Consider the following 21,933-nt stretch of genomic DNA (forward strand, 5'->3'; position numbering starts at 1 on the left):
ATATTTTTACATGACCACCAGATGTGATAATAGGTAGCATCCAAACATCCACATCTCCAACATTTAGGCTGCAGGTCAGGATACATACAAGACATTTTTTGTGGATCAAGGTGCCATCTATAAAACATTTTATAAAAATTTTCCCTTAAATTTTGGGCTTGTGTAAATTTAACATTCCTCACCCAAATAATTTCCCAGGTATCTAATGGAACCGGTTCATCAAAATTTTGTGCCCATTTAACCATACATTCTTTAACTAATTCTGCTTCTGAATCCAATTCTACTAACACCCCATAAATTCTCTTAATATGAGTTCATCTTTGATCTTTTATTTGTTTTAATAAATTCTCATCTTCTCTGAGCAAACCCACATTACGATCTATCTTCCACCTCTCCACTATTTGTCTATAATGAAACCATGAATAGATAATATTTTCTTGTATTAAATCTTCCAACGATTTTAATTGCCAATTTTTACCATCCCATCTAAGTAATTGTGCATAAGAAACACTATCCATCTTGACTCCTCTCCTTATCCCTTCTATCGCATGCCCCGGTATAGCCCATAATGGAATTTTAAAATCACTTCTATAATATTTCTTCCAAACCCGAAGTAAAGAAATCCTTATAATATGAGATTTAAAAACCCTATCAACCCTTTTATTAAAAATTAAATAGGCATGCCATCCAAAAAGTAAATCCCAACCCTCCAAGAGGAGTATTTCTACATTTGTTAAATTAACCCAATCACTGATTAATGTTAAAACCACAGCATCATAATACAGTTTCAAGTTCGGTACCTTGAGTCCACCTCTCTCACGAATATCTTGTATAATTTTAAGTTTTACTCTTGGTTTTTTCCCTGCCCAAATAAATTTATTGATACCTTTCTGCCATTCATTTAAATTAATCTCATTCTTTAAAATAGGTATTATTTGAAATAGAAAAAGAAACTTTGGCAGAACATTCATTTTAATCGCCGCAATTCTTCCCAAAAGAGATAATTGCAACTTCTCCCAATTTTCCAAATCTCTTTGTATTTTGACCCACAGCCTTTCATAATTATTTTTGTACAATTTTGCATTAGGAACAGATAAAATAACCCCCAAATATTTTACCTTATTGACAACCTCAAAATCTGTCAACTTAACCAAAATCTCCTTATCCAAATTAGTCATATTTTTAGGCAGTATTTTAGTCTTACTGTTATTAATTTTAAAACCTGAAACTTGTCCATACTGATATATCAATTGTAATAACTCTATTACAGAATGAGTAGGTTGAGATAAAGTAACAACCAAGTCATCTGCAAAAGCCCTTAATTTATATTCTTTTTTATTAACTTCTATTCCTTTTATTTGCTGTGATTCTCAAATTTTAATCAGCAAAATTTCCAAAGTTAAAACAAACAGTAATGGTGACAATGGACAACCCTGTCTAGTCCCCTTCTCTATTAAAAACACCTCTGACAAACCCCCATTAACTATAAGTTGTGCCGTTTGCTTTTGATAAATAAGACCAGGAGCTTGTGAAATTTTTTCTCCAAAGTTCATTTTCTCAATTAATCTTAACATAAATTGCCAATTCAACTGATCAAAAGCTTTTTCAGCATCTAAAAATATCAATCCTGCAGAAACCTGATTGTTTTTGTCTAAATATTCTAATAAATTAATAATTTGTCTAACATTATTCTTCATATACCTTCCAGTTATAAAACCCGTTTGATCCAAATGTATTACATGATGCAAGACCCTCATAAGCCTGTTAGCTAAAATTTTCGAAAAAATCTTATAGTCTACATTTAAAAGAGATATAGGTCTATAATTCTTTGGTAAAGTAAGATCTTGATCTTCTTTTGGAATCAAAGATATAAAAGCTCTACCCCATGACGGGGGAATCTCTGAACCCTGTAATATATTATTAAAAAGCTCACTTAAAGGTTGAATCATCTCTTGTACCAAGGTTTTATAATAAATAGATGTCAAACCATCCGTACCCGGTGCTTTACCTAATTTTAATTCTTTAATTACTGTCTCAATTTCCTCACTAGTAATCAAACCATTAATTTCTTGTTTCTGATCTTCTGTTAATTTAGGAAAGTTAGCGTCATTTAAATAATTATCTATATCTGAAACCTGTACTTTAGTACTCATATATAATTTTTGGTGGTAACATTATTTAATTGATGGGACACAAAATATGCTGGAGAAAGGTGATCTTCTAAAAATGCAGATTCAAAGACCTAAAGAGCTTTATAAATTTCCATCAGCACCTTGACTTCCACAAGCCAGTTGGCAGCTGATACAATCTGCCAGGTAGAAGTGTTACATTGGTATACCAAGGTGATACTGTAACTATTCTCATTGTAATATTCAGGAACAACTCTAGCTTCTAAGGGATTTTCATGGTGGCATTTCAGTAGGTGAGGAGGACTTCTCAATTTAGAATGGGCATAACTGGTGCACAACATGACTCTGGGTTAAGTCCCTCTTAGTTGCAACTGCTACTTGCTCTTCAAACAAGAGTGATGAATCAAGGAAAATCCCAAACTGCATACAAATTTCATCAAGGAAAATGCAATCTGGTTTGAAGGCTTAAACTAAACTCTTTAGCTTTATTTCTTCCCTCTTTCTTTCAAGAATATCTTCAGCATTGTTTGCACTTAACACACATTATTTCCCATTAATCAGTCAGGAGAGACATCTCTAACAAAAAGCAATCTGATCTAAAGCCATAATCATGTGCCTTCCCATGTATTAATTAAAGCAGCAATTGAATTGCCACTCAAAGCAATCAAGTGCAACCCGATCATGGCAAATGTTAATGTCCTCAAATATTAGATCATGTTGCAACTTCCCTAAAGTGAAGGCCAAATCCAATGTGTAGCCATCTATGTGTGCATTGCTCTCTTGAAGATATGGATTAAATTCATGATTGCCATGAACTCATGAACCACTTCAGAGTCCATCCCATGGAAATGCAAATTGAAGTCACAACAATAAGTTTAAGAAACTCTACTATCAACCTAGTAATAGAATCAAACAGCTCAAGCAAGGAAGAAGTACATCAGCACCAGTCCTAATTGTTTCCTAGAACCTATCTTCACAAATAGAGGATCTGAAAGACAGCATCACTGTAAGCTTCCTGGATGATAATAACTCTATAACCACCACCATCTGCCTTGGCTACATTCAGAATTCAGATGGGCATATCTCTCAAAAGGAAGGAACCTTCTGCATCCATCCAGGTCTAGGCCATGCACTTGACTGACCCGCTCAGTCACAATAAGATCAGGAAAAAGGCCTTATGACAAGCCAGACTTGCACTCAGCAGTAGCAGCAAAAGACCAAGACCACTGAGAAGCAACAACCAATGACCTATTTGTCAGGATGGTCCAGGGGTCAAGAAGGCTGAATTAAATTTCAGCTTCAACTTCAAACACAATCTTCCCAGAAATGAAGATTCATTCCACACTTAAAGCAAAATGATTAAAATGAATGGGACTTTGAACAGTAATAATAAGTGTGATTGGTTTTGCTGGGGCTGTCTTAAGTCTGGTTCTAACCCTGGGTTTCCAAATAAAAGCTAGAGGAAAGCAAGTTAGTAATTAATAATAGTGGTGGCAATCTTATTTCCTTTATTTTGCATATTTTGTCCCATGAACCCCTTATTGTTATACTCCCTCTTTGTATTTTGAATTAGTTGAATACTGTTCACTGACTCAAACTCAGCAGAAGAAAAATATTTACCATTTTCTTCTTGAAAAAATAAAATAATTGCTAAATATAAGGCTAAATAGATCTCTTTTGGAAAAGAGGTATGATGCTAGTGAGTCCTCTGAAATTTTAAATTCCACCATATTTTTTTATTCAAATTTTATTTATAATACAATTAAAAACAAACAAACATTGGATTTGACGTGACATTCCAGTATATACATTCTTATCAGATTATTCCACTTTTTACAATCAATTCTTCATCTCTACATATACATCTAAGTTTTATATACAATACTTGTTATAAAATAACATATATTTCTATCTTAACATTCATCTTTAATCCCGACCGTCCTCTTCAAATTCCTCCAGTGGTAAAATTTATCCCAGGTTTCATAATAAATTGATCCACATTTATCTTTTAATATCATTGTGAGCCTGTCCATTTCCGCACATGCTAATATTTTATGTATTAACTCTTCCTCTGTGGGACAAATTCCACCATATTATGGACCACCAAAGACAAATTAAAAGAATTTGCCTAGAAATTTTATTTCATCAGCCTGTATAAAGTACAGATGTTAATTAGTGTGCAATAATTTTTTATTGGCAATTGAAGGCTAAAACAAGTTTCAGGCTGATCTAACAGTTGTACTCTCTCAGAAGTATCAGTGTTTTTTTCCTTTTAAATTGCACCCAGTCTGAGAAAAACATTTTATATAACTCACGAGTTTATACATCTGACTGTAAACTTTCTGATATAATTATTTCATTGTCTTTGTACTTTTTAATATTTCTTTGCTCTCCAAATACAATCTTCCCATTTTATCTTAACAATAGCTATTTACAATTGTACTGTCCTTCATTTCTATTTTTGAACAATTATTTATATATTTAAACTTTTTTTTTTTTTTTACTCTTTGCATCTTTAAATTATCTTTGGCTTGTGGGGACTGCCCAGACAAATGCATGTAGATTTTCAGAAGTTAGCCACTACTTTCTTCCTAGTGCTGAAAGTGACTGAACCAAAGTCATCCAATTGGCTTGTGCTAAGGCAGGGCTAAACTCTTCATTTCTAGATTTCAAACCTGGTGCCATTAGCCACAACACCAAATTAGTTCTCATAAATGTATTAACTATTGAGATCCCCACTTGATGTGGAGAGGTTGTTAGGAGCTGTCCAAAATGCAGGAAGAGCCAAGAGAAAGAAGTGAATTGACCCCCATATAAGTGATTGGTCAGCTTTGTGCTTGGGAAGGTAATCCTAAACCATTGAGAAATTAAACGTTAAAACTAGCACTTCTAATAAAATTTGAAAACAGAAGTTAACTCAGGTGTTACCATAAAAAGAATGCATTGTTTCTATATTCTCTCCAACTGCTCTTCAAAGGCAGCCTTGCTTAGAGTGCAAAGCAAAAGTCCAGGTAAATTCCAATTAATTTGTGTGTTTTTCTACTTGGAACTTAGCAGGGATAAATGGGAAAGGGTATTTTCATAAAGCTATGAAGGGCTTTACAAGTTAATGTCTGTAAAGTTGTGCAAATGAAAGAAGTCCATATACATGTTTTTATTTTTGTAGTTATGAATTTATAAACTATTTCACTAGGAAGACTGTGTAGCAGCAACAACAAAGGCATTACACAGTAAATGTAATAAAACCCTTGTACAACCTTATACTTCATAGAAGAGTTGACTGTAATGTTTCAAATGTTTCATGAAAAACCTCTTCTTAAGAAGACTATGAATGGTAGAACATTTTTACATATGTATACATCAGTAAAATTACAAATAAAATACCCAAAATAACACATTGACCTGTATTAAACAATAGAGTTATGCAAAAGGAAACTGATCATTATGAAAAGCAGGAAAAAATGATATATAAAAACATTTTTGAGTTATGACAAACTCAGAAGAATAAGAAACTTAGGAAAAGTCTATTGTCTAATTAAAAATACATGTGAGCACAGCCCACAAAAATTGAATAGAGTTTAACAAAATAAAAAGTGCTGCTGTGTATTCCATACAAATGTTTGGCAATAATATCATTTTTTTCCAATTACACAAATTATGCCAAGATGTGCTAATGCTTTAAAAAAAACCCTAACCATAACTTTTTCACTAGAAGAAAAAGAATAAAAAGATAATTCACATAGGCATAATATATATGACATTCAAAGCATATGGTTCCACTCAAACTGTTGACAATATTAAAAATACAAAACTCAGCCATTTAATCATATGAAAAAGAGAAAATACCCATGTGCTAACATCTGTAGGAGTAAGAGTATTTAAGGCCCTTAGCTATAAAGATTAAAATGTGTGCTTAAAAATGTGATACGTTGATATTGTAACCAATTTTTAGCTAAAGAGTCCTCTGTATTTTTATGTCTGATATTCCCCAAATTTTCTTTTCAATTTTCTGATGGTTTTGCTTTGTTCTTTGTTAATGTATTATTATTTACATAGAATTATATATAAATGCACTTAAGGAATTAAATAAAATTAATACACTCCTTGATCTCAACCAACCATTAAAAAAATAGCCTAGGATGAGAGGCTTCTAGGGATATCCTGGACCAAAACACAGTACTTGAAAACAGTATCGATGAATCCTTTTAGATATGTAATTAAATGGTAAATTGAATACTACTCTGTCACTGTGTCTTTCCTGAATGTGTCTAGATTCTTTCTATAATAATATTTCTCACTGTTGTCTTTCAGCTCTACCTCTTGCTTGTTATATAACAGATAAAGAAAACCATTTACTTGGTTAAATCCCTCTGTAACTGGTCTCATTTTGCCACAAATTCACACTCATAAGATGAATTACATTTAGTTCTTAAAAATAGAGCATATCGTTAACTATATCTGACATAACTTGGAGAACAGCTATTAAATCTAAGCAGATTATTGCAATCTATATATTTTCTTTAACTCATAGATCCTAAACATTTAATATCTCCAAGAAATAACCTGAGTCAGGTTGGCTTGGAGGACAAATTGAATACTTACACACAGGAGTTAAATGCATTAATTTGCTTTAAACTGCCTGTCCAAAGGAGACTGATCTTCTTTCGGTTCGTCTGTTTGGATAGACCTGTACACCCATCGGTGAGCGGAGCAGTTCCTGAAAGGCTGAGAGATAAGTCCTTCAACATGCTCTGGTCTGCGAGCACTGTTCCTTCAGTCGGAAGCGACCCACCCATGGCTGAATCATCCAGCATGTCTCTTTGAGTCGCACCGGACTCTGGAGATCGAGATGCACTGCCGCTGTCAGGTAATCCTCGGCTCTCCTCTTGGTTGGCGGCAAGAGTTAGATTAGCCTGCCGCTGATGCAGCTGATTGATGTGGCGATGCAAAATGTGCCCATCTTCCAGGACCACTTCGTAAGAGAGTGGTCCTGAATACTTACAAACCACAGCTATCACCCACAGTGCCCCTTGACCATAGTTCCTTGCCCAAACTCGGTCACCGACTCGCAAATTCCTCAGGGGCTTGGGCTGCGCTGTCTCTGTTGCAATTCTGTCTGGATGGAAATGGTCCAGCTTCGTGATCAGCCGACATCCCCATCTCAGCTCTGCTGGGCTACAACCCGTTGGTGCATGGAGTAGTGTGTTGGCAGAGCAAAAAGTCTGCCAACCTCTGATGCCAATCGCCCCTGGTTAGTTTTTTGAGTGCTTCTTTTGTTATCCTGACCATCCTTTTAGCTTGGCCACTAGAGGCCAGGTGAAAAGGGGCAGAGGTGGCGTGTCTAATCATATTAGATCTTAGAAATGACTGAAATTCTGCAGCAGTAAATTGTGCCCCATTATCTTATACGATTTCATCGGGTAAGCCATGTGTGGAGAAGATTCTGCGCAGTTCTTGGATGGTCCTGGCAGTAGTCATAGAAGGGACAGGTGCTACCTCAAGCTACTTGCTACTTTGAGTGACTGTCCACTACAATGAGGAACACCTGTCCTTGGAAGGGTCCTGCATAGTCTATGTGAATCCTAGACCAGGGAGTTTGCGTAGTTTCCCAGCAATGTACTGGGGCTTGAGGCATTTCAGGTCTAGACTGTTGGCAAACCTGGCATCCTTTAACTTGAGCCTCAATATCTTTATCCAACCCTGGCCACCACAGGTAGCTTCCCACGAGTGTCTTCATCCTGACTAGTCCAGGATGTCCCTCATGCAGAGATTCTAAGACTCTTTCCCTGAGCATGTGTGGGACTACAACCCTGCTCCCCCATAGAATACATCCCTTGTGTGCAGATAGCTCATCCTGTCTTCTAATAAAGCTCTGAAACTCTGTTGCAGGACTGGTTCCTGGCCACCCTCTCAGCACCCAGTTCATAACTCTGCTGAGAGTTTTGTCGGAGGTTGTCTCAGCAGCCACATCCCCTGTGTGAAGGGGAGATTCTGGCAAGTCCTGGATTGACAGGATGCGTGCAGCAGTTGCAGGGTCTGACTCTGAATTTGGCAGGGGCAAGATTGATGCAGAGCTAAATAAGCTCGTTCAACAGGGAGTCTTGCAACCCATTGACAGCTATGTGTGGGAAACCCCCATAGTTACACTGGTCAAGCCTAATGGAGAGGTGCGCATCTGCGCTGAGTATAAGTGCACTATTAATAAGGCACTGCAGCAGCATGCGTATCCAGTACCTGTAGTTAGCCACATTTTGGCATCCTTACAAATTATTTGCAAATTATTTGCAAAGCTGGACCTGGCACAGGCTTATCAGCAGCTGCCTGTGGATGATGCCTCTGCTGAGGCTCAAACAATAGTTACCCATAGAAGGGCATTCCAGGTTTGTTGCCTGCAGTTTGGGTTCAGTGTAGCCCCAGGGCTCTTTCAGAGTGTGATGGAACGCATGTTAAAAAACATTCCAGGGGTGTGCCCTTACTTCGATGATATTTTAATAGCTGGGGAATCAGCGGAGATACTTGCAGAACGTTTAAGGGCTGTGCTTCAGCACTTCTGCCAAGCAGGGATGAAGCTAAAAAGGGGAAAATGTCAAATTGGAGTCAACTCCACAGAATTCTTAGGTTTCCGGATCGATGCTACTGGAATACACCCAGCTGATTCAAAGCTCAAAGCTATTTTACAGGCTCCCAGACCAAAGTCAAAGGGAGAATTGCAGGCATTCCTTGGATCAAGGTGGAGAGCGATTGGTGCTCCTTTGTACTTCCCTAAGGTGGGACTGAATACATCCGCAAGCTCCTAGCAGACAGCTGCCAAATCCATTGTTTGGGTTCTGTTAATGCCAGTCACATGGATGCTCAGGGCATAAAACCAGTCTAGGCTGATCAGACCTGTTCACTGGCTTTCCACTACCACGACACTGAGGGAACCCTCAAACTCTTTGAAAATAACATTTATCATAGCTTCTCCTTTAACTACTACACGGGAGTTTTGAAAATCTGTCAAAACAAGTCTGACTCATTTTCCGCCATTTTGCAGATGAAGTTAAAAGTCTTATAAGAGATTATAGACACAGCTAATCCAGTGTCCAGTTCCATGGTGCATGGAACTCCTTGCAGCTTGACTTTTAATCTAAGCTTTTCTTTTAGGGGGCGACGGGCTCCAATTCTGAGGATGCTCCTCCTTCTGGAGCAATATCCTACTCAATTCTGCCCTGAGGCCCCATTACTTCTCCTGGGGAATTCTTCGCGAGGCAATTCCCTCTGGCAACCTTTACAGGCGGTAGCGATGTGACCTTGTTTGCTGCGCAGAACTGGCATTCTGAGTGCTGGTGTCGTCCACCACACCCAAGACAGCTAGGAAAGGGAACTGCCTTGTCAAGCGGCCACTGCCTTCTTTCTGGGATCTTCTGCACCCGGTCAATCTTAATGTCAACGTCTGGGTCTTCTGTTCTCTCTGATTCTTCATGAAGCACAGCCATCTAGCTGGAGAAATTCTTTGAGAGATGTAAAGCCTTGACAGCTTCACCTGCGGCCTCTTCTGCCATCACTTCTTTCAGTGCATCCTGGAATGTCAGGGTCTCTTTAGCAAACAGTCTCTGTTGTAAGTCCCTGCTTCTCAGGCCACATACCAGTCGGTCCCAGAGCCTGTCCTCTAGGTTGGGAAACTCGCAGATCCGAGATTCTTGGCATAGGGCAGCCACGAATTCAGCAATGGTTTCACCTGGCTGCTGCTCTCTCATCTTGAATGCATGTCTGTATGCGATAATAGACAGACCTGGTTTGAAGTGCTCCTTGAGTCTTCATTTCAAGTCAGTGAAGGTGACTGACTCCAATGAAGCAGGAGTGACTAAGTTCTCCGCTATATCAAAGGTGGCTTAGCCACACATGCACAACAAAGTTGCAGCTTTTAAGATATCTTCTCTGACCTGGTTCTCTCTGAAGTAGTTTTCTACTCTTGAGACGTACGAACTCCATCATTCGGGGTGCGTTACGTCGAACTCTGAAAGCTTGCTGACTTTGGCCATGGTTTGGCTGTTTCGGTGTCTCCAATGCCTTATGCTGCTAGGCCTTCTGTGAATTTCCTAGGGACGGGTCCCTTAGGAAGGCAATACCTTCAGCGTTTGCATACTGGCAGGTAGAAGTGGGGAACGCTGTTCCAACCAGGGTGCTGATGCCTTGTCTTACCCCTTTAGTGACTTAGCTCTCTTCTTCCTAGCTGCATAATTCTATCTTCATCGCCACTGTTGTGTAGTGAGAACAGTGAGGCATTGAAAACACGGAGTTGAAATAACAGCTCTTTATTAGGTTCTCACAGAAGCAAGCTCTAGCAGCTGCCTGACTTATATTTATACGGACCGCCACTAGGCAGCGGCCAATCAGTTTAAAATAGTCATTCCTGACTAAAACAACAGGCTTAAAGTTACATAGACAGACAGTAATAATAATAATAATAGTAGTAAAGTTGGAAGGGACCTTGGAGGTCATCCAGTCCAACCCCCCGCTCAGGCAGGAAACCCTACACCACCCCGGACAAATGGCTGTCCAGTCTCCTCTCAAAAACTTCCAGTGTTGGAGCATTTACTGCTTCTGGAGGCAAGCTGTTCCACTGATTAATTGTTCTCACTGTCAGGAAGTTTCTCCTTAGTTCTAGGTTGCTTCTCTCCTTGATTAGTTTCCACCCGTTGCTTCTTGTCCTGCCTTCAGGTGCTTTGGAAAATAGCTTAATTCCCTCTTCATTATGGCAGCCCCTGAGGTATTGGAATACTGCTATCATGTCCCCCCTTGTCCTTCTCTTCGTTAAACTAGACATACCCAATTCTAGCAACCGTTCCTTATATGTTTTAGTCTATCATTCAAATAAAGTAATCAGATTACCGTTTCTTTATAACAGAACTTTTGAATTGCTTAATACATAACAGAGTGATAAACATTATTTTTCAAATATAATTCTAAATAATCAATAGTTGGTGATTGCGTCCTTTGTAATATACAGTGTAGAATCAGAAGCTCCGCCTACTGAATTGGTTGGAACTGGAAACAGGTGAAGCAGTTTGCCAAGGTATTAATATTCCATCTTTGATCAGTGAAGAACAAAATTTTATCATACTTTTCAATCCTTAAAGTATTTCATGACTTTTTTGATCAGTGTCTTCATATCACTGCAATGGAAATTTAAAAATTTAGCCTATGAATACAAATATTTTTAATAGATGCACACACTATTACAGACTTTTGGTGAGCCTTAAAATGAAAGCTCCTTTGTCCAACTTACCTCTACTGCATTCAATTCTTGCAGCTTCCTCTCTGCATTTCATTGCAGAGCCATTTATATGTATCTTAATATAAGGAGACTTTCTGTTGTTAGCAGTGATACAAACCTGCACTACTGACCGTACCTTCAGCATTTAAAGTTTAAGTAAATACAGTAATACTTTTGTTGCATGAACCTTTTCAGTTGGATTAGATCCCCAACTGAGATAAGTGAAACTAGTTGCCGGTGGTTATAATTTTGTAGAACCATCACACCAAAACATTTGGAGAAGTCTTAAAGATGGATTCAGATTTTAATGCAGCTTCTATAAACATTCCTTGTTTTAGTGCAGGCCATAAATCACCTTCTGAACATCATAACACTCATTCAAGAAGTGCCAGGAGGATGTCACTCTGAAAGACAAAAATGGAATAACAATTATTAGCAAATTAATTATCACTGACAAATATTTGTGATATATAATTTTGTTTGATTGTTTGATTGATTGATTGACTGTTTGACTGATTATGTGCCACCAAGTCATTTTCAACTCCCAGTGACCACATAGATTTTGTCCAGGACAATCTATCCCTAAACTTACCTTTCAAACTTCCAACTGTATACTCATCCCCACTGTAACCGAATCCATCCCCCTTGTTGCTGGTCAACTTTTTCTTCTCTTTCTTTACATTCTTCTGTAGTTGCCTGGATCTTTCATTATCAGGTAGGTTTTCCCAGTTGTTAGCCATTTTTCAATTTCTTCCTATAGTATGTTGTTGAAACTGCTTGGCAATGAGTTGGTACAGAACAGTTAGATTTTTCAACCAAAAACCATGCAGTTCATCTTCACTTAGTACTGACCAATTCTTGATCTTCCTTGCTCTTTTCTCTACTATTTCTGCTGTTATTACTAGTTCTTTCATTTCAACTTCTGTTTTATTTGCATCCACCTCTTTTAACCAAGCCGCATCCTTGTTGTATTTCTTTGGGTTATCCCATATCTGATCCCAGAACTGCACTGTTTCTTCCTTGTCAGGTACCGACTGATTCATTGCAGTTTCTCCATTGATGGATTAGTAAAAACATTTCTGATTGGATTGAAATTGGAAGTTCTGCCTATAATTTGCAATTCAAGCTTCGTAGTCTGCTGATATTCCTGGCTATAGCTGTTATTTGCTGCTTTATTATTTCCAGTGCTCCCTTGATCTTCCCTGTTTCTAAATGGTATTTCTTGATTAGGTATTCTTTGGTCTTCTTGTTCTTCAGCTTCTTTTCTTTCATCTGTTCTAGCTTGCTTGCATCTGATCTTAACTTGCTGGTCTTATTTTACAGTCTAACCTTCCATTTTTGTGATGCATCATTTTGGTTTTTTTGTTCTTTGTTGATTTTGCATCCCAGGTATTCAGTCATAACTTTAGCTGTGCTGTACATTAGTTGGTTTGTTTCTTGCAGTGAGTTGGTGCTGATACTTAATATTGCATCTTTTAATGCCTGTGCTAGCTGTTTCTTTGGAACAAGCTTCACAGTAGGCAGCCTTATTCTGTTGTTTTTGTGCTGTTCTAGATGCTCAGTTATTCTTTGTTTCAATTCTTTTATTTCTTTAGTTAGAGGGCTTTGTTATTTCTGAGGAAGAGGTGTCTGGTTTCCAAATGAAAACAGCTGTATATCTCTGCTGGATTCCTCTACTGCCAACTCCCCCTGGTTTGCCTCTACATTCTGAGTTACTTCCAGTAAGGCTTTGATTTCTTTGCCCTGAGTAAACGTTTGCAGTTTGTCCAATTAGGTTTCTGTGAATACTTTATTTTGTATTATAAATCGACGTTGATCTGCTAGTCTCTGTTCTATTATTTCTGATTCTGGATGTTGTTCTTTCCAGAACTGATGCATTCATTTCAGATATCCTCTTTTTGTTGGACCTGATCTGCAATAACAGATCATTATTTCTTTGTTTTCAGTCACTGAATATTTGTGAAAGAGAAACACCTTTTCTTTCAGTAGTTCTACAGCTGCTGGCCCTGGTTGCTCAGCCAACAGTCCTGAGCCCTGTAGCCCATTTTTCACCAGATATCCAGGAACTCCAACATCTAGTGCGGACCTTCTTAACCCGGGCAACATTTGAGTCAGTATGGCTTCCTGAAATTTATGTCTCACCATATTTTTTATGAGAGAGACACTCTTTGTCTGACTCCTCTGATGAGACCTGTCCAGTATGGTTGAACCTCTGGCATAGTTCTCATCTTCCTCACAGTACACAAGCCCCACAACTATGTCAAGGTGGTGGCTCACTGGGATATTATTGTTGTTGTTGTTGTTATTGATTTAATCTTCAGTTCGATTCACAGTCTGGGACTGGTAAAAATGAAAGAGTTCAAGTCCTAACCAAAGACCTAAGAGCTGTTAAAGTAACATCTGAGTATATAGGCAGTTCCGAGTACGGTGGCTTTTCAGGTCTAATAAATTCAAGATTTCCGTGTATAAAGCAATGGGTATACTCCATTGCTTTATTGGTACAACAATTGATTTCTACCTCTATAATTACTCAACTTCAATTTGTAAATCACAATATTTCATTATTTTTTCTAGCTGTTTCTCTTCAATTCATGCATCACCTGGTACTGCAATATCAATGAACCAGATTTTTTTCCTTTTCCACCATAGTGATGCCAGGTGTATTTTGGGCCAGCTATCTGTCTGTTTTAATCTGAAAGTTCTCCAGGATCTTGATCTGTTCATTTTCAAGAACTTGGTGTTCCAAGTGATTTTTGCTGCATTTGAACCCACATTTCTGGCAAAGCTTCCAGTGTATGATTTTGGGAACTCAAACATGATGTTGTAGATAATCAATCTATGAAATTTTGCTGCAGCCTCTGATACGGTGAGCCACTGTTTTATCTTTCTCATTGCATAAGTGACATTTGCTGTTGTTACTGATATGTTGAATTTTTGCTTTCATGGAATTGGTCTGCAAAGCTTGTTATTGGGCAGCCAAAATGAAGCCTTTAGTTTTTTTCTTCAGAACCCCTGATCTCAACCAGTTCCATGTTAGCCTTGTATCTACTTTTCCTTCAGGGTTGTTCAGATATTGACTGTGCATAGGATTCTTTTTCCAATTAGAAACTTGATGCTCATTTGGTTTCCTTTCAATATTCTGCTTTCAATCTTGTTGTTTTCAAGAGGTTTCCTTTGTTCACCTCCTTCAGCAGAGGCTATTTTGCTTTTTTTTTTTTAATGTAGTCATTTAAGCTGTGTTTTTTCTCTTCCACAGTTTGTTTCACCTGTTAGAGTCCTATGTCATCCTGAGATCTAGGCAATTGCAATCAATCAGTATCACTTTTTGGGTGCAGAGTACGGTGCATTGTCATTAGTTTTCTTATCTTTCAATCCAAGTTATCAAGTTCTATCTGAGTCCAATCAATTATTCCAGTATCATATTACAGGCACTGCACAGGTGTTATTTTCCTTTATGATATCCCCTCCACTCAGCTTTGATCTCAAGATTTTCCAGAATCTCTTTATGTATTTTGTTAAAGTAGTTTCCTTGATTTGATTGAGCAACAGGTCAGAAGCTTCCCAAACTCCTAAGTACTTGCACCCTTCTTCTGGTGTTACTTCTTTTATCAACTCTTCATTATCAAATTTGAATCCATCATGATCAACAATTTTTCTTGCCTTAACAGCAATAGTTGCATGTTAATCAATGCCAAATTGCATTCCAATGTCCCTGCTAAATTCCTCAGTGCTTTTCATCAGTAAGCTTAATTCAGCTTTTGTTTTTTCAAAGAATTTTAAATCATCCATGTAAAGCAAATGAGAAAAATTCAGACCTTTTTTTGCCAATTCATAGCCATAGTTTGTCTTTTTCAAAATGCTTGTTAGTGGCTTCATTGATAGTACAAATAACAGAAGTGACAATGAGTCACCTTTAAAGAGTCCTCATTTGATTTCAACTTCACCAAGTTCTCCACAGGCCATCAGCTTAATTTGCCATAACTTCATGAAGTCTTCAGGAATTTCTGAGTGTTGCTGCTAATTTCAAAAATGTTTAAGCATTTCTCAATCCAACTGTGTTGAACAGGATCAAAGGCAATGAACAAATTTATTTGTCTTTTCTATGAATTCTTCAAAATCAGTTTGTCAATCATCAGTTGGTCTTTGGTTCCTCTTAAATTTTTACAGTACCCTTTCTGTTGTGCTGGCAGCAAATCCTTGTTTTCCAGATATGCATAAATTTGATTTGCAATAATGCCTGTAAGTAATTTGTATGTTGTTTGCAGGTAAGTGATTGGCCTGTAACTTTCAGGTTTATTTCCCTTTTCTGCATCCTTCTGAATCAAAATAGTTCTTCCAGTTTTTAGCCATTTTTCGCTTTCTGGTGTTTTCAGAACCTGATTCAACTAGTTTGCTAATCTTGCATGCAAACTTGTTAGTGATTTCAATGAGAATCCATGCATGTCATCTAAACCAGGGGCACTCCAGTTCTTGACCTTTTTTGCTTGTTTTTGCACCATTTCTGTTGTTATGTGAACATCTTCCATTCCAGCACTTTTATAGTGCTTTCAACCTGCTTGATCCACTTTGCATTCACATTGTGCTTCTTGTTATTTTCCCACAAGTTTTCCAAAATTTCAGAGTATTTTCTTTATCAGATTTTTCACTTGTGGTAGAACCATATCCACTTTCATCATTATAGAAATTATGCTGATTTGCTCCAAACTGTGAATTTTGCTGAAACTGCATTATTCAGTTATCATATTATTTTATTTTCTCTTTGTTTCCGCTCTTCAACCACAACTGTAATTTCCTTGTTTTCCAGGTCATATCTTGCTGTCAGGCTAATTCTGATTTTTTTTTTTATTCTTCAGGTTTCCTTGCCTCAGATTCTTCAAATTACCTAAATGTTGCCCCTGAGCTCATGGAGGGGGGGAGTCATTTCTCATTTCTCTGTCCTTGGGGCTTGTTGTCCAGGCAGTGAGTGGTAGAGACATTGCAGGGCTGTCAGTTGCTTCTCCTTGGAGTTTTAGTAGGGCAATTCTTGACTATGTGGCCAGGCTTTCCACAATAGAAACACAGGGAGAGCTCTCTGGATCTCTGCCAATCTTCTGCTCCTTGGGCTTAGCTGGCTGCTCCAGTATGTCTCCTCCTCTTTTTTTTTCAGTTCACCTCCAGCTCCGTGCTGCTTCCGGAAGCGCCAATCAGCTGGAGCCCTGCTGGCTCCTGGGGCTTCTGCCAGCCCAGACAGTCCTGCAGCTGCAGCTGCCTCTCCCTCAGGCTTGGATCGCTTCGGCTCATTCCCTTCCCCCACTACACTTCTCTAAGATGGTCAGTACCACTGCCACATGGCAAAGTACCACAGGTGGTACTTTAAAGCCCTGTTCTAAGTGTCTTTTAACTCTTTTCAAAGCCTGCAACTCTTCTGTGAACCACAGGAAACATTGGGAATGATGGGGCAAGAGGAACTGAACAGCCTGTCCAAAGTCTTCGCTTTAAACAAGATGCAATCCTCTGAGTACAATCTATCACACTTCACTTATATTTTGAGCTCAGCTACTCTTTTTCATCCTAAACTATTGTAAGTCTCTTCTGAGCAGTTAGTCTACTGTGCTTTTCCAATCTAGTGACATTCCCAGTTCCAGTGCTTAGCATTCCCCTTTCCTTTCAATGGTTGATCATTGCTCCAAATGGCAATTTCATAGTGGATTGCTGAGCTGCTTTGTTTTTGGCTGATCAGCAACTTTCTTTTTTCTTCTTTCAGATGATGAAGATGGAAGATGATCAATCAGTCCTTCAAACTGTGCACCAGCCCAGTTCTATTGCCAAGCCACTGCAACTGAGAGTAGAAGTGTTAAAGTCAATCAGAATATTAGTATATTATTGCTAGTTGGAAAAACATAATCTCTTTGCCATGATCTTAATAAAAGGTTTCTCTCTGGAGCTCTTCCTTCATTGCAAGAACTTCCAACTGAAACATTGTATGAACATGGATGACTGCAGGGGGAACAAGGGGAGAAGTCACATGATGGATATCATTACACAAAGAAGTGAATCATCAAATTTTCATTGTGAGTAATGAGGTAATACACATGATGTCTACTAATCAGCTTCTAAGAAATTAGCATCAACTTTGAAACTGGTATTATTAAATAAGTTATTCATAGTTTAATGGCACTAAGTAAAAGCTCTTTTCAATAACATTAAAACTATTAGAATCACATATGTTATATAAAAATATATAAATATTGCAGCTGCATTGGGAAGAAAGAAAAGGGATTTAGGGACATGGATATGTCAGTCTGAACTCTCTGAATAAGACTGATAACACCAATGCAGAATAGACCTGTTCAGAGACAAAGTTTCTCTTCCTGTTAATTTGCAGGGGAATCTTTTGCAACCTACTGGCCAGGTCTGTTGGCCATATAATTTTTTGGATCTGCAAAAAATCTGGCTGGCTTATCAAATATTTCTGGTATTGTAACCACTATCGAATAAATCACAGATGGTGGGGTTTCCAAAACATATTAAACTATAAACCATGATTTGCCAAATAGTCTGGGCTCATATAACATACTAAATACAAATAAAAACACATTCCATGAGACCTTCCAGATGACCAACATTTTAATTGTACAAATGTTCTTATTGAAAGGAAGCAAGGGCTCTAGCAGACTCTTCTGTTAAGTAACTAAGACTGCAAGCTTAGATAACCATCACCACCCCACACACACACACACTAGTCTTTCCCAGAAGAATAGGGAGTTCTGATCAAAACAGGGCTCATTTTCTAGTCAGTAAGGATTAGTGTATGTTGATTTATCCACCTTCCTCATTTTGATGCCCTGAAAAATTCCTTTATGTTGGAAAACAGTTTTTGTGGTTGTTGGACTGAGGATTTGTTTTTTTATGTTACTTTGTATTATGAACTACCAAAGGTTGTGATTCCTAATATGGACATGTCTTTTAAATAAATATAAATAAAATCCTGGCTATAACACCATCCTGAAATTAAAGGTACTTTATGGGCAGAAAGGTAAACTTTAAGTCTAATAATGATCACAGCAACAATAATAACAATTATAATAATGCAGTTGGAGAAGCTAGACCACAAGGACATTGTCCTAAACTTTGTTTGCTGTGTGCTATGTCTGATGGTGTTCTAGTTGTGTTTATGATTAATAGTTGACAGGAACTTTGTCCCTGCAACATGCAAGAAAATTTGCCTTTTGTTTAATCAAGAGCTCTTAAGAAACTCCCTCTCCTTGCTGCCTTTTTTCTCCATACACATGGAATGCTTATTAAAGCTGACAGATTAGATTAAAAATCTCCCTCTACCACCTTCCTCTGTTTTAAGAGGCATGGAAAATATCCTATCTCCTTTTCCACTACTTAGAAGTTGATTAGAACAGAAGAGAAGACTATTCCCATTATCTTGAGAGAAAAGCCTATACTTCCCGCTCCCCATAAAATTTGCATCAGCCACATTTGCCAACAATCGATCTGATCACCATTTTTATCTCAACAAGGGCTACTGTTTAAGCAACTGCTTCCCCCCACACCACCAATGAAAGAAAGGCAGCCTATCATTGCTAATTGCTCTGCAGTATTTCTCCAATGTGAGAAGTGTCAAAGGTTGAAGTACCAGAAAAAATATTTTTTAAGATCCACCTTACCTCTGCAATTCCAGGCTATTAATATTGATTTATGTACAAAACTGTTGTAAAAGTTTACAACAGGTAATAGAAATGCAGACTTTGTTCTTTGGGGGCAAAATTGATTAGCATGTGTATTATTGGCAATGATAATGCAATAGGTTAGCTACTGACTATAATGTACTACAAGAAAGATAGCCCACTTGTGTTGAAGCTGTCCATCTGAGGATTAAAGTAAGTGGAATGGAAATGGGTGTTTTTGGTTGCCTTGCACTGGCAAACTTCAGGTCTGCTGGATTGCAAATCCAGAATTCTTGGCTAGGCCACATTGGCTGGAAATTATAGATGTGAATGTAACCAAGAAAGGTTGCTAAATTCACTGTAAATAAATCCCATTGATTTTAATGGATCTTCCTTCTGGATAGGTAGGTATAGGATTGTACCAAGAATTACTGCAACATTTTCTTATAGCTGACAATGCTTGTTCGTTTTATATATATATATATATAAGACCCTGCTGCTCTTGTACTTCCATTTTATGATGCTCAGCAACGAGGCCAGGAATGGTGTCTGTACAGGTTAAATCTGTATATCATGCAGAATTGTATAGGATTCTTATGTACAATGGTGTAGCACTATTCTGAAAGAGCACTAAACCTGTTTTAAATATATGTTTAAAAGTTTCCACTGTTTTTGTCAAGACCTTTTCAATTGCTTGTTTTTATAATTTGGGGATATTGGGAGGCTGAAGTGTTTTGTCTATTCCATTTTGAGCTCTCCATGGGTTACCAACAAGAGCAATATCTCCTTAAGTTTCCTGATTCATCCCATACCAGTAACAGGTACATTCCTGGCACTGAATTCAGATGAAGGAGAAAGTGCTTTTCCAATGTATCAGTTAAATTTCCTCCTGTTTCAGCCTATACTTTCTGGTGTCTGTGTGACTGATTAAACTGACTTTGTGTATATGGGTATAGCACCCTTAAAAATCATGTTTAAACAGAAAGCTCTAGTGCTTTTCCAGAAGACTGATAAAGTAATCTTCAGAAACAGGAAGAGTGGCCAGTCCACAGAAAAAGTATCTCCACACCTAAGATCCATTACTCTTTCCTATTACTCAAACAACTTCTTATGTGGTGAAACTCTTTACCCCAGACATCTGGCCATAGTCATTAAAAACCCACTCCTCTACACATTAAAGAGAGTGATTGGTGGCTGCTGGTTTTTTTTTTCTCCTGACAAGTGATATTGAGAAATGAAATAAAAGAATCCACCAATTGCTGCCCTTAAATCTGCAAGGCAAATTAGACTTTTGCCATCAAAACACTGGATTTTTTGCAGACATACTTTTCTTGTATAGGAAGACAGCACCTCCCTCCCCCAGAGAATGAAATATTTTGGGGAATATTAAAAAGGCAGAATATTATATTTCCCCAAAGGATCTTAAAGCCAGAAAAGCAGGCCCAGTTTTTCTTAATAGTCCCAGGCAGAGGTCAGCTCTGTAGAAATGCAGATTTGATAATCCCATTCAGAAAGACTGAGGCCCTATTCATGAGCAAATATTACCTGTAGAAACCCATTCAAGACAGGATCTTTTGAAATCCTTTGGGCAAGATTTGATAGCTAACAACAGCAGAGTGATAGGATTAGAACCAGTAACCCCTCGCCCAAAAAAATCCTACACAGGAGTAAGCCATCAGCCACAGCTCCAGAGAAGCAGGACATGTTCTTTAGGACATAATAGGATTAACCCACTGCCATCAGAATACCAAAAGGACACTCTCAAAAGCTCAGGTCAAAGTTCATGCCACAGGAACAGGAAAAACTCCAAACCCAAAGAAGATATAAAAATCCACCACTCTCAGCATCATGTGGTCAGCTGCTCCAGAGTCACATTTCTGTCTGGTTCTATAACTCAATAAAGAACCTTTTTTTTCCAAACAGCCTCCAGTTTGTTTATTCCCAGCTTGGACTGGACTCTGATGAAGATTTTTCTTTCAACACTTACAACTGAAGCACTTAGCTTCAGCTGAGTGCTATTTCTTCTCTGTCTTTTAGAGTTATTAATTATTTCAATATATTCAATCTAAAAAAGACAGCAATTCAAAGATCTAATGAACTCTGATTTCAGATAGTCCTTGACAAATGACCAAAGTTGGAATATGCATAAGATGGTCATAAAGTGTGTCATCATGTGACTGGATCCAATGAAATTTTTATCCTGGTTGCTAAGCAATTCACAGTTATTAAGCAAATCCAGTTTCCCCAATTGACATGTTTACTGAAGATTGCCTAGGAAGATCACAAATTGGAACCACATGACCACAGAATATGGGTCTAGGAAAAATGGACATAGCTGCTTCACCCTGCCCCCACCCCAGCCAACCAACCATGGGCTACCCTCCCCTGCCACTCCTCACCCACTGCTCCTTCACCACTGCTTCATCATGGGCGATTCGTCACCACATAAATTGCCTGGACTGATTTGCCACACAGGACAATTCACCGCACACCCTACAGCCAATTTATGCAGCAAGAGGTGGGTCTCTGCCCTCCCATTGGACAGGGTAATCAGAGAGAGCACTGGTTGGGGCCAGCAGCAGCCTTGTGTGGTGGGCTTTTTCAAAAGGCTATGTGCTGGAAAGTGGAGGACGCGGCGATTCCTGTGTGGGAAAACTGGGCCATTCTTCCCTGCCAGGTACACCTTCCCAAGGTAGTGCAGCACTGTGCCACCCCCCCAAAGGGAGGTTGCTGGGCTTTACACAGCTTTACCATGCCCACTGCCCCCTCACTGTTGCACCCTCCAGGTGGGAAGGGTTGGTTGCCACTCTGCCCCAAGGCCACCATAGCTAACCTGGCAGTGAGTGTCTGAGCCAAGCCCCCCTCGATAACAGTGGCAATCCCTGCAGGCTCC

The 21,933-nt window shown here is 38.4% G+C and overlaps 1 long non-coding RNA gene across 1 annotated transcript in view; it reads left to right on the forward strand.

The window, feature by feature from the left end:
- Window positions 1-20,726, forward strand: part of LOC120302640 — a 39,893-nt gene extending 19,167 nt beyond the window's left edge. Inside the window, exons 2-3 of the long non-coding RNA XR_005555183.1 lie at window positions 6,815-6,996; window positions 17,129-20,726. This is a non-coding gene — a long non-coding RNA (uncharacterized LOC120302640). The remainder of the gene's footprint in view (window positions 1-6,814; window positions 6,997-17,128) is intronic.
- The last annotated feature ends 1,207 nt before the right edge of the window (window positions 20,727-21,933 follow it).

This window comes from Crotalus tigris, unplaced genomic scaffold (assembly GCF_016545835.1).
Source record: "Crotalus tigris isolate CLP2741 ecotype Arizona unplaced genomic scaffold, ASM1654583v1 scf7180000024437.13266115, whole genome shotgun sequence".
Taxonomy (NCBI): Eukaryota; Metazoa; Chordata; class Lepidosauria; order Squamata; family Viperidae; genus Crotalus; species Crotalus tigris.